Source organism: Eptesicus fuscus, chromosome 14 (assembly GCF_027574615.1).
Source record: "Eptesicus fuscus isolate TK198812 chromosome 14, DD_ASM_mEF_20220401, whole genome shotgun sequence".
Taxonomy (NCBI): domain Eukaryota; kingdom Metazoa; phylum Chordata; class Mammalia; order Chiroptera; family Vespertilionidae; genus Eptesicus; species Eptesicus fuscus.
Window position 1 is genome coordinate 80,840,153 of NC_072486.1, and position 13,370 is coordinate 80,853,522.

The 13,370-nt window shown below is 50.1% G+C and overlaps 1 protein-coding gene across 1 annotated transcript in view; it reads left to right on the forward strand.

Moving 5' to 3' along the window:
* DPP6 (dipeptidyl peptidase like 6) overlaps positions 1–13,370 on the forward strand; it is a 490,977-nt gene that overhangs the window by 21,696 nt on the left and 455,911 nt on the right. The window lies entirely within an intron of this gene.

Consider the following 13,370-nt stretch of genomic DNA (forward strand, 5'->3'; position numbering starts at 1 on the left):
CATCCATCCATCATCTATCCACCCATCTAGTCATCATCCATCCATCTACCATCTATACATCCATCATCTATCCACCCAATCATCATTCACCTATCCACCCATCTATCCACCAGCCATCTATTCATCATCCCTAGGACTACCCCAACTGTACCTGAGGCCTCCCCAACAGCCTTTAGCAACCTCCACCTCATCTGGTGCAAAGCTCTTATCCATGCTATTCAGTTGGCCTTTGTCACACTGTCTTGTGACATCTCTCATTCACGCACTCACACATACTCACTCACACATGCACTCTCGCACTCATTCACACACTCATTCATGCTCTCACTCACACGCACATGCACTCATGTACACATACACACTCACACACACACTCTGTCAAGTCATTCTGTGGAGACAGTGGCCTCCACCATCAGCCACACCCCCTCCTTCTCCCCACTAACCCTCTACTCTGCCTGGGATGTCCTTCCAGCAGCAGTGAGTGTAGGTGAGGCTGCTGAGACGATCTGACATGTGGGAACTCGGGGACAGTGTGTGGCTGCACCGACTGGGCGCAACGCCGGAGGGACACACTGTGGCCCTATGACTGCCCACCGTGCACCTTCCCAATGGGACCCGTCCAGTCCCGTGCTGGCACCCTGAGATGCTCGGGGGTATCAGAGCCGAGCGTGGCGGGTCGTGGGCAAGTGGGCACCAAGGCCCTCTCCGTGCCCATCTCTGCTCATTTCAGGACCGCTAAGTTCCTCCCCAAACCACTGCTGACAGTGGTGCGTGGGCCTTGATGCTGACGGGGACCTGTTGGCCAGCTTCCCTGGGGGCGTGGCTCCCACCACCACTCCCGACGGGCTGTTCCCGAAGCCCCTGGGGGCTTCTCGCCTGATCAGTGGAACCTTTTCCTCTTTCTGTGTCTTCCAGACAAAGGCTATGTTTTCAGACCCCCTGGGGCGATCACTCTGCTGTGTGGATCGAGGCTGGAGGCAGCCTGTGTCTGGTCTTGGCTCTCGGTTCACGCCCGTGTTCGCTCCCTGTGGGCAGTGGGAAGGGGGAGGTGAGAATGAGTCCAGAACACACGCGTGCTCCTGCTGGTGCTGTTTGGGTGACTCCAGGCACAGGGGCGTCAGGCAGAGGAGAGTGGAAATGTGTGAAGGGGAGGCGAGTGCTGGCCGCACAGTCTGGCCACAGAAGGGCCTTCCTCTTAACAGCCGTGCCATCTTCCCCTCCACCCAGCAGCCTGGCAGCCTGGCCTCGTCATCACCACTGTTGCCGTGGTTTGCGGCGCCTGTGTCTCAGGGCTTGATCGGGGTGCTCTGCATGGGCCACTTTCATTCGTCTTTCTCGACAAGTCTGTGATCCCCGTTTTACAGATGGGGAGGCTGAGGTGCAGGCCCAGGTTTAATCTCTTCATTGTAATTTGTAATTTATTGTTTTTGTAATTTGCCAAAGTTCAAACCGCCAGGTGGTGTGAGGCCCTCCTAACTCCGAACTCAGCTCACTTTTCCCAATCCCTTGTGTTTCCTATTAAAGCACCACCCACGTTCCGGTGAAGGTCACGTCCTTGAATCCCTCAGGCATAAAAGAATGAGTTTTTCCCAAGCAATGTCTAACTCTGGGAAGATAATTAAAAGTAGTATATGTATTACATGTGAGTCTGTGTATTGTATCCTATATAATAAATGTGTGTGTTGTGTGTTGTATGTATGTTTGTGTGTGTGTGTGTTGTGTGTGTATGTGTGTGTGTTGTGTGTGTTGTGTGTGTGTGTGTGTATGTGTGTGTGTTGTGTGTGTGTTGTGTTTGTTTGTGTGTTGTGTGTGTGCTGTGTGTGTGTGCGTGTGTGTGTGTGTGTGAGAGAGAGAGAGGAGTGGGCCATCGGCATGGCCATAGATGTGAGGTCATCCCTAGGGGCTGTTGGTGGGCAGAGTTTGCTGGCGGGGGGTGGGGAGGGATGCAAATCCAGGATCACTGGCTGAAGGTGGGGGTGTAAGTTCCCCTCAATCTGCAGCTTGGCCGCTGGTGCCACCCGCAGGGTCCTCATCCTGAGGGTCCTGCTGCTGACTCGGTGTGGGCAGGACCGAGGTCTCCCTCCGGTGCCTTGAAGACCCGTGCTTCGCTTGTGTTTTCTGGAAATCGGGAGCCCCGTGAGCGTGCCCGGCTGGTGAGCCCAAGTGCAGGTGGCGGACTCCAGGCCGCAGGAGGGAGGTTGGGCTGCGGGGGAGGTTGCAGTTGTCCTCACTGGTTGGGTCCTGGTGACATCAGGGTGACACACCTCTTAAAGACCTTCCAGGACTTGTGAGACAAGAGGCAGGCGAGCGTGGAGAGGGTGAGATTTGGGTCAAGTTCAAGGGGACATTTGCTGGCACAGAGATCTACACCCAATTAAGTCAGCTCTGCGTTTGTGGTTCAGTGAAAGCTGTAAATAGTTCCCTCCCCCGCTTACACGTAAGAAGAAGTCCTCAGAGACTTGAGCCGATAAAATTCTCTAATTATCGACCCAGTAATTTGAGTTCTAGGAAGTGAGAAGAATTAAATACCAGCAGGGGTATTTACATAAGAACCATCGCCTATCAATTAAGCAAGATGGAAAGATGAAATCGTTAATGTGGGGTGGATGCTATGAGGCGATCTTATTTGTGCTTGTTGGGTGATAAAGTAAAATATTATCCCTCTTGGGATGTATGTTCTGTCCATAAAACAAAATATCATGTTGCTACTAAAATCATCTTTTGGAAGAATTATTCATTATACAATAAAATCTCTAGGCCCAGCCCAGGGAACTCAGTTGGAGTGCCATCCAGATACGCCAAGGTGGTGGGTTAGATCCCAGGTCAGAGCACATACAAGAATCAATCAATGAATGCATCAATAAGTGGAACAGCAAACCTAGATCTCTCTCATCAATAAAAAATTTAATACAAATTTCTATATTACAACATTATAGGAAAATAAAATCTAAAATGAGCTATAGAGTCCAAATATTTGTAAGAAATGAGTAAAGAATACTAGGAAAACTTAATATAGGAACTATGTACTAGTACTATATTAGCTATCTGTCTCTGAGGGTGAACTTTGATTAAATAATGCTTTCTATTTTATTCTTTCTGAATTCTTGTATTTTACAATTAGCGAGGAGGAGGTCACCCTGTGGTGGGAACGGCATGCAGGGCCTGCGTGTGGCCTTGCGAGGGGTGGTAATGACATGGCGTTCATAGATGTCCCCTTGTAAACATCATGTGAATAAATCAGCGTCTGAACTCATTCTCGCCCCATGAAGTCCCTGAGCTCCGGTGGAGCCATGGCCACTGGTCTTGAGTCAGACACAGTGGCGGCTCCTGTCCGCACACGTAGGGCTGGGAGGGTGCTGACGCTTAGGGAGGATGGCGAGGCGGAGGCGCACGTTGTCCGCAGTTACTGCGGGAACCCAGTGAGGTAAAGTTGGAGCTGGCCCCACTCCAGGGGGTGGATTGGACCGCGGGAGAAGGGGGTGACTGACTCCGTCCCCTGCTGTATGAGAGCATCAGACAGCTTCATCTAGAAATGAAATTGGTCAGTAAATAGTAACTGAGCACCAAGTATGCGACAGGCCCCACACACGGTTTCAACCACTGCAGACACGCAGGGAACAGCCGGCCTTTCTTCCCGGGGCTCATATTCTAATGGGAAAAAAGCAAAATCTAAATAAATCAGCAAAAAACATTGTGTATTTTATGGTGATGGGTTCTAAGGTGAAAAGAAAAAACAAACAAACAGGGAATGCATATAGAGTGTTTGGGGGGAATAATTTAAAATTCTGAGAAGTATGGCCAGGAAAGTCACACTGAGAAGCTAACATCTGTTCAGACAGCTCGAGGAAGCAAGGGAGCGGACCGGGGCTCCCTGAGCAAGAGCGTTCCCAGAAGAGGGGGGGGGACAGGTGCAGAGGTCCTGAGGCAGCTGGGCCTGGTCTGTACAAGGTCATCACTTGGCTTGAGAGAGGTCAGGGGCACGAGGTCATGTGTCATGGGCCGTTGGTAAGGATTTGGGCTTTAGCCCAGTGAGTCGCTAGAGGGTGTGGAGCAGGGGCATGATCTGAAGGGTGTGTGGTGGGACCCCTCTGTGCCCGTGAGAGGGGTGACCCGTTGGGAAACGGGTGAAGCATCGTGGGGACCTGACCAGGGCTGGCGGTGACGGGATCCCTTCTTCAGGGAGACTTGCCGGGTCATCGCCCATGAAGACGGTTCCTGTTGTAAAGCTCCCGGGTTTCTGCCCGGCTGCCTGCCCTTCAGGGCACAGTCCTGGGCCACAGGAGCTGAGACCGTCTGCTCTCCGCATCGCCAGCCCCTCCCCAGGCCAGGGCGCCGCTTCCACGGGGCGGAGGTACTGAGCGAGGTGGTGACACGGACTGTCCAGGGGTGAGCAGCGCAGATGTGACATATTCTCATGAAAGGGCCAAGCACACACAATTACATGTATATTAAAAATTGTAATAATTGTCACAAAAGGGGAAATAAAAAACTGAGAATCATGAATGTATGCGCTGGGCACCTCTTACTATTGGTCGTGAGGATCAAACCCTGAATGATACAGAACATTTTATAATTCATGGAGTCAATTCTTCGTCCTTTTAAAAAAAAATACCTTTTTATTGATTTAGGAGAGGAAGGGGGAGAGAGAGAGGAGTAGAAACATCAATGAGGAGAGAGAATCATTGATTGGCTGCCTCCTGCACGCCCCACCCTGGGGATCGAGCCTGCAACCCGGGCATGTGCCCTGACCAGGAATCGAACTGTGACCTCCTGGTTCATAGGTCAACGCTCAAGCACTGAGCCACGCCAGCTGGGCTCTTTGTAGTTTTTTGTTCGACAGATACTTCCGGGTAGATCTGGCTGGCGGTGTCCCTGTGTGTCTGGGTGCTGGCAATTCCATGGCCACTCATTCAGTCTGTGTTCGGGCGGAGGTCAGAGGCCACAGATAACTAAGAATCCATTATTCACGAAGCGATCGTGACTTTCAGGGGATTAATGAAGACTGTTGGGGGAGCCCTGGTTAGCGGCTGGGGAAGCTCTCTTCTCCGAAAGGTGACACCTGAGCTGAGACCAAAGGAGAGATGAGCTAGCTGTCACCCAGGAAGTGGTTAGGCTCCCGCAGGGCCCCACAGGGGAGAGGACTGGGACGCTGGTGACGGGACCCAGGCCGGGGGACTGGGCAGAGTGGGTGCAGGAGGCTGTGCTGAAGGTGCGGGCCCCGGGCCTCGGGTCTGGGAGAAGTGCACAGACAGGAAGGCCCTGAGGCCGGGGCCTGGCCTGGATTTGCCTTGGAATGGATGTGAGGTTGGAGTTGCCGTGAGAGCATGTGTGAGCACAGGAGGGCGCCGTGGCTCTCTCTGTGGCATGGAAGGACCAAGCAGGACACCTGACATGGTACGAGTACTGGTAGGAGGCCCCCTGGCTCTGGGCTCTGTCACTCACTCTGATTGGGGATCTCCCCGACTCAGGCCCAGGACACCTGCCTGAGGGCCCTCCCGGAAGTGGGCTGTGAGTGTCCATGTCCTCTGAGCTCACGCGGTAATGATTTCATTTGAACGTCAGCAGTTTTCATTGTTTTTGAAATCTCTTTCAGTTGAGTTTAATAACAAATAAATAATTCATGGCAGCTAGGAAGCGAAAGGGAAGGAGAATACAGAGATGTGTTCACCCAAATGTGGGAAGAGGCACCTTGTCACTCAGCCCTGTGCCCGCCTCTGTGTCCCGCAGCTCAGCGTGCTCCTGAGCAGTCATCACACCGGAGGGAGGGCAGTCACTGTCAGGACACCCGGGTGCTCATGTCCCAGGGCTCTGTGGCCAGGGACCAGGGACGGGAAGGGAGGGGGGCACGTGCCCCACCCACAGGCCCGCTGCGCCTGCTCACCTGCTCTCTGCCACCCATCTGCTCAGTGGCCCAGCCAGCCTCTCTCAGCTCCGGGGTCCTCACTTGTGAAATGCAGGAGCTTTTTGTAAAATAGCTGATTTGGGCAAATATCCTGATTGGATAGAAAACAAACAATAAGATCTGGGTGTTTCTGTGGTGTTTGAGTATCATTTTGCCAGGGATCACTTGCTGCTTGCAAGCGGGGAAATGGGTATTTACTTGGAATAATTTAAAAATAGATAAAGCAGAATATAGAAAATGAGTAATAATTGTCAACATCTGGATGTTGGGAATATGAAAATTATGTTCTACTATGCTCTCTATTTTTCTAAATGACAATTTTCTAAAAAATTGCCCACAAAGATTTTATTGGTAATATGGACATTGTTCTTCCTTAGAGGAGGGACAAGAGAATTCGTTGATCTGATTTGAAATCCATTGACCACTCATCAGAGCCCATCAGAGGAACTATAACCCTGGAAAAGTAAGGCCCTGGATGGGCATTAAAAATATTTTTTAAGACTTGAATATAAGACCTGAAATAATAAAATATGTAGATGAAAACATAGGCACTAAACCTATGTATCTTGGTCTCAGAGGGGTGGTTGTGAACTTGACCCCAAAGGCAAGGGAAATAAAAGCAAAGATAAATGAATGGATTACATCAAACTACAAAGCTGCTGCCCACCAAATGACACCATTAACAACAAAGGCAACCAACAGAATGGCAGAAGATATTTGTAAACAATACCTTCGATAAGGAGCTAATATCCAAAGTAAATAAAAACACGTACACGTCAACAACAAAAAAAACAAACAATTCAATTATAAGTTGGGCAGAGGCCCAACCGTGTGTTGTTCAGTGGTTGAGCATCAACCCATGCACCAGGAGGTCACTGTTCCTTTCCAGGTGAGGGCACATGCCCAGGGTGTGGGCTCATCCCCAGTAGGGGGCATGCAGGAGGCAGCTGATTGATGATTCTCTGTCAGCATGTCTATCTTTCTCTCCCTCTCCCTTCCTCTTTCTGAAATCAATAAAAACATATTGAACTTTTTTTAAAAAACGGGCAGAGAACCTGAACAGATACTTTTCCCAAGACAAACATGGCCCGCAGATCTATGGATGGGCATGCTGTGGTGGCTGAACAAGGAGAGGGACTCTCTGGGCTCAGGGTCTTCAAGGGGAGGGCTCTGCAAGGCCAGCAGCCTCGGGGGCCTGGAGGGTCCACACCAGGGGAGACAGGGAGAAGGAGGAGACCTAGCAAATGCAAAATCCAGTTATTAAAACTGACCACATATGGGTGCCTACTTTCTAAAGCTGACTCCAGGGTTCTGGGTGGCCCTAGAGAGAAGTGTAGGTAACCTAACCCAACAAGAAAGCAGAAAGAACGGAAGCCGTGTTCTGCTGCGTTTCTCTAAGGTGATGCATTTACCAGTGTGGATTCAGGGGCAGGTGGGTGGGGAGTTGGTCTTAGAGCAGGAACCAGACTGTTGCTCTCCCTGTGGGGTCAGATGCAGAACTATTCAACTCAATACATTTGTTCCATTCGATCCAACTCAAGGGTTTGAGCGATGGAGTGCCCACTCTGCTCACCGGTGCCGGCTGCAGGGGGCCTGGAGACCTGGCATCTGCCCCGTATTTATTTCATTGAGGGGCTGCGTTATAGGAAATGGAGAGGCCCTTGGCTGACTCTGCTTGTGCCAGAATCCTTGTTGTCCCTTGAATCTGGTGTTTACCCCCACAGTGGCTGAACAAAAATAGCCAGCGATTGGCAAATAGATAAAGACAGAAAGAGAAAGCCATGAGGGTTCCTCAGGCCCTTATGATAAAGGTGCATAGCAATCGGACGGAAGACGGACCCCGCACATCAAATATATGGGATGGAACCAAAGAGGGGCGGGGCGTGGGCAGTGTGGAACGTTTCCCACAGGAGTAGCCAGCCTTGCCTTGAGGTAGGGGGTTCTTAGAAGGTTCCACTTTTAGGTCTCCGCCCACCAACAGGCAAAGGCAGGGAGGTCTCCGTAGTCGGAAGATCATGGAGCAGACAGACCATGGTGACAGGACAGGATCTAGAAGTTGCTCATCTAGTCAGAGTTAGAGCATCTTCCATGGACTGGGGCATCGGATCATCTGCAAAGACGAGAAGCGACCGGAGAAAGTGGGAGCTCGGCGAGGGCTGTGGGCTCTGGTGCAGCTGTGAAGGGGGGTCAGAGAGGAGCGGGCGTGGTGGGCTACCTGAAGAGGAAGACCTGAGGGAGCCGCTGTGTTCCTGGGCCAGGAGGAGACGCAGCCCATGCGGAACGGGGGCTCCAAGTTCAACTATAAAATAGGTGGTCACAGAAAGAGGGGTTGACAGGTGTGGTGCTCTAGGCTTGATTGGCAGGGCAGACAGAGGCCTTGTGATGATGTGCAGTTACTGCCAGTGCCACCACCTGTGGGGCACAGCTTCTCCCTCCGGCTTCAGTGGCTGAAGCTGAATTAGGCCACCTCCCGGCGGTGCCTGTGTCCTCATCTGCCCCCGGGGCAACCCTGTGTCTCCCTCCTGAGAACTTGTTGGGAATCAGGTAGGAAGACCGGGTCAGGCTCTCCAGAAGTGCCAGGCACACAGCGCGCCCTCAGTAAACATCAGCCATCACTGATCACAGGTGTGTACACTCAGGAGGCACCTGTCGGAGTGAATCATGATTTATGCCCGAGGCGAATGGAAAATGTGCATTTCAGTTATTTTCTTGTCTGGGCAGGGCTAGAGGGGAATATAAACATAACAACAAGCAGGTGTTTTTTCTTTGTTTGCAAGCGTGGTTTAGTCGATGAAATTAGATGTGTCTTCTCATCTTTTTCCTTTGTCCTCAGACTGGACCACACAATCCCATCTAAATTTAGCTAAAGAAGATCTACACGGGTGTCTTGATGGGAGAGTATGACGAACCTTCAGAGTGAGCATGTGTAGGCAGATGGTGTAATTAAGGGTAATTTTCCCACATCATTAAAATATTTTTAGGAATGAGACAGGATCCTTTTTTCTTGGCAGAAAAATGGTGAAGCACACGTATTTCTAATTTTTTTAAAGTTTTGCTTGAATTTCATTTAGACCAGAATGGGCAGAGATTGGGTAAGGACCCATGTTTCCAGCTCACCCTCTTCCACTCCAAACATTTATTCGTGCATACAGGATGCAATGCATGTCAGAGACTAGGAACACTGCCCAGAGCTGGAGAATTTGAAATGTCCAACATCCTTGAAGGCCAGTGAATTCAGGTTGCAGGAGGTGTGGGCAGTAGATGTTGGATCGAGTATGATGATGAAAACATTACCAACACTCAGGTCAGAGTTCTCACCAGACCTCAGGTAACTTGCTGTCAGAGAGCTCAGTCCCCTGGGAACTTTAAATCGAGTCTTCCGTTATCAGCAGCAGAAGAATGAAAAAAATCTATGAAGCTTTTTTGGCAAGGAATGCATTAAGGATAAGCAAAAGGAATCCTCCAGTCAGTACTGGGGAAAGTTGCTACAAACTCTCATCTTCACAGAGTACTTTGCAAGAATCTCTTGCAAGTGTTGAACTCTGGCTGGCAACAGGGCCGACCCTCATTTAGCCTGGGCCTGGGCCCACCAGCAGGTCTCAGCAAATGCAGCCATCCGTGGCAGAACTATTGCTTCTGGGTTTTCCTGGCCCTGCCGTCTACTAGCTGAGTTGCCTTGAGCAAAGTATCCAACTCAGAAAGGTCTCAGTTTTGTTATCTACAAAATGGCGATAGCAGTGCCTATATCATAGGATGTTGTAAAGATCAAATAGGATCACATAGAGTGATTTGGCCAAGCCTGACACAGGATGATAAAGCTAATCTACACTAATAAAAGAGAAACATGCAAGTTAACCATCACTCTGCTACACCCACCAACCAATCAGGAGGGAATATGCAAATTAGAAGGACAAAGATGGCAGCCGCCCAGCTGCTCCAGGCGCAGAGTGGCTGGGCAGGGCAGGACGCCTGCTATGAGAGGGAGGGCAGGGGGCGAAGAGATCTACAGGAGTGGCACTCCGGCTGCAGCGAAGACAAGACTGCAGACTCTGGCCCAAGTCTGCAGCAAAGACGAAGAAGGCAGACTCTGGCTGGAGCAAAGGCCTGGGTCTTGGGTGCCGGAGGAAAACCGGTGCTGGAAGCCAAGGGAAGGAAGGCCTATTGCACAAATCTCTTCGTGCAATGGGCCTCTAGTCTTTATATAATTGTTGAGGTGAAGGAAGGGGGAAAAGGAGTGGGATCAAAACAGAGAGCATTTCCCAGTGAACCTTGAAACTCGCCCCTGAGGTTCATCTCCCTGAGAAGGCTCATTTACTGTCCCATGCCCTCTCCTGGCGCCAGTTGCTCCCAGCAAATACGAAGAGTGGGGGCAGGGCTCTCAATGTTGATTATGTAACTAATCAGCGAACCTATCTCATAGAGTTTCACTTTCCTACATGTTCACACAGAAGAGTTTAATAAAGAAGGATGGATGGTTGGATAGATGGATGGTGTGATGAGCAGATGGACATTTATTTTCTTGAATAAAATGTTTATATCTGACTTTGATTTGCAAAATAATAAAATACTTGGATCAACTACTTCTTTCTGAGTGACCTTTAGAAGCCAGTGTCTCCCTGAAATTCCTCTTGTTGAAGGAACAGGAAGCATTTGTGTTCCGGCCTCTACTACACCACCAAGGCCTGCCTGCAGATGTGACCTGAGGAGTTCACTTAGGATTAGATTTGCTAATTCTTCCAGAAGATTATTGAGGGAGCAGATGACCCATTTAACTTGTACTTTTCCCAGCAAAACCAAACCTGAGACATTGGTTCCTCAACAGATATTGAGAATTCTGTTGTCTGAACCAACTTAAGATTGAAACATTCCTTCCTCTCGCCCTTTCTTTATGGATGTAAACCATCCACCTTCATAAAGTAGGGATTTCTCCTTGTTTCGTTTCTGACCTGTCTATCTTGACTTTACTTCTTAATCCAGTCAAACTTTTGTTGAATTAACTAAGGTAAACTTAGGGAACAATTTGAATAAAATAAGACAATATGAACTGAAAAAATAATTCACCCAATTCCAGGCTCTAACGGGGCCCAGGGCTGAGTCAATTTTTATTCTTAATCCTTCTTCATGTCAAATCCGAGTTGGTATGTGGCACCCTCAGAGTGACCCCATAAGAGTCCCCAAGATCCCCAGGCATCGGAAAGACCTCTCTTCACTAACTGCTTTCTGTGGCAGCAGAGTGACCCTACAGGAATGAATACATGCTCCACTGAAAACATGCATTAAAGAGATTGCTTGGGGCTTGCAGGAGGCAGCTGGTCGATGTTTAGCTCTTGCGTCCATGTTTCTCTCTTTCTCCCCTCTCCCTTCCTCTATCTCTGAAAAGCAATATAAAATACTTTTTTTAAAAAAAGGATTGCTTGCTTAGACTATCAGAAATTTAATCTAGTCACTCATTTCCCAAGCATTTCACTTACTAGACCAATCAAGACATCTTGTTATTGTATAAAAATCACAAATGTATAATTACACTTTCACATGATGGTCACACATTGTTCACTCAAAATAATTTATTGGAGGATCGATGGACAAGATACCATGCTTTTACCTTTGAGGCATATATACTACTAGAGGCCCGGTGCACAAAATTGGTGCACGGGTAGGGTCCCTAGGCCTGGTTGGCAATCAGGGCCGATCTGTGGGGTGACCAGCAGGGCGATCAGGGGGCTCCCACTGGCACCTGCCTTGGCCAACCTGGCACCACCCGCTCACTGGCCCCACCCCCTGCTGCTGCTGCTGCCAGTCGCCTCCTTCTGCAGGGCGAACTGTGGGGCAATTGGTGGGGTGCCCTCACTGGCATCCATCTTGGCTGGCCTGGGGCCTGTGGGCTGGGGGCAGCTCGTGCGTTGAGTGTCCTCCCCCTGGTGGTCATTGTGCGTCATAGTGACCTGTTGTTCCGCCGTTCGGTCAATTTGCATATTAGGCTTTTATTATATAGGATATTTTAGGATATATCTTTTGCCCTCTTCTTCATCAGGGATATTTTTTAAAGGATCAAGTACTAGAGCCCTTGTCTTTTCCTCCTCATATTTTATGTTGACATACTGGGCTTTAAGGGAGTCTGCTTTTAGACGAGAGTAAGACAGCAAATCTTGCCTCAGTGCTGTTTTTTAAAAGCATGTTCAGTCCTAAAAGTGAAGTGGGCTCCTTTCTCTCCCCCCTCTAGCTTCTCTTGCAAACCTTTATTTTTTCATTGGTCAACATGATGGGAGACCTGCCTGTTCACTACTATGAAACAATGATATTTGCAAAATGAGTGTAAAATGCTTTGTGCTTAGAGATGGCCGCTTAATGAGTTCAAGGGAACTCATTTGCTAAACCTGACCTGCCCAGTGGGTGGATGGGAGATCCCTGGATAAGATGGAGACGGTCGAGGTGAGCAGCAGTGCTGGAGCCATGGAGGGGTTTCTGAGTGATGAACTGGATGGCTCAGAAAGTCTCTTGCTGCTCAGTCTCCGCCCTCCAGGGGGAGGGGGAGGGGGAGGGGGAGGCAGAGACGGAGCAGCACTCTGATCCTCTGCTTTGGGGGCCCAGCCTGCTGTGATCTTGACTCCTACTGAGCAAGAGCCATCTGGGAGAGCTGAGCTACCAGGGATAGTGGAACCAAAGAGATGCTGGCACCTCAGTGTCAGGTGTGCACGCTGAGAGAGGAGGAATACACACACCCTGGGAGTGGCGAGAAGGCGGTGAGTCTAGACCAGTGATGGGCAACCTTTTGAGCTTGGTGTGTCAAACTTCGCCAAAAAACTGAGCATAACTCGGGTAGTGTGTCACTTTGAGGAAAAAACATTATTTCGCAAATGTTTCATCCTCAGGAGCAGCAAATGTTTCATCCTGGCCGCGTGTCATCAAAAATGGCTACGCGTGTCAGTGCTGACACACGTGTCATAGGTTCGCCATTACTGGTCTAGAGTCACTGGCGCAGAGAGCTGGCTCTTGTTAGAGATTTGCTACGTTCAGAATCGGTAATGAGGATGTACAAGTCACTTCTTCAACCAGCGGCAAATCTTGTCCTTCTCCGCGTCTGAAATGGCGTGGCACCTGAAATGTCTTCCGCTCCGTGTCTGAGATTCCGTGGGGGCAGCACCCCACGGACTTGGGGCAGAGAACAGGAAGTCCCAGGACACATGGTGAAACGCGGTGTCACTGTTTCCAGACGGCCAGTGGCATGTGCCTACCTATGAACACTTTCCTGAGGGTTGGGGTCCCCGTCATAAGGAGGGTGATGGCTTGTGGGGGTCCTGACTGCTCTTTGGACGGGGTCTTGTGCCCTTTTACAATGTAGGAGGCACGGGACACACAGTGCTGTCTGCAACAAGGGCGCCATGGGTGCCTGTCCTGGCGGTGGGGAAATACCTACTCATTGTGCTCATCAGAAGCAGCCAGCCAGGACCTGGGCCCTCCCACACGTCCG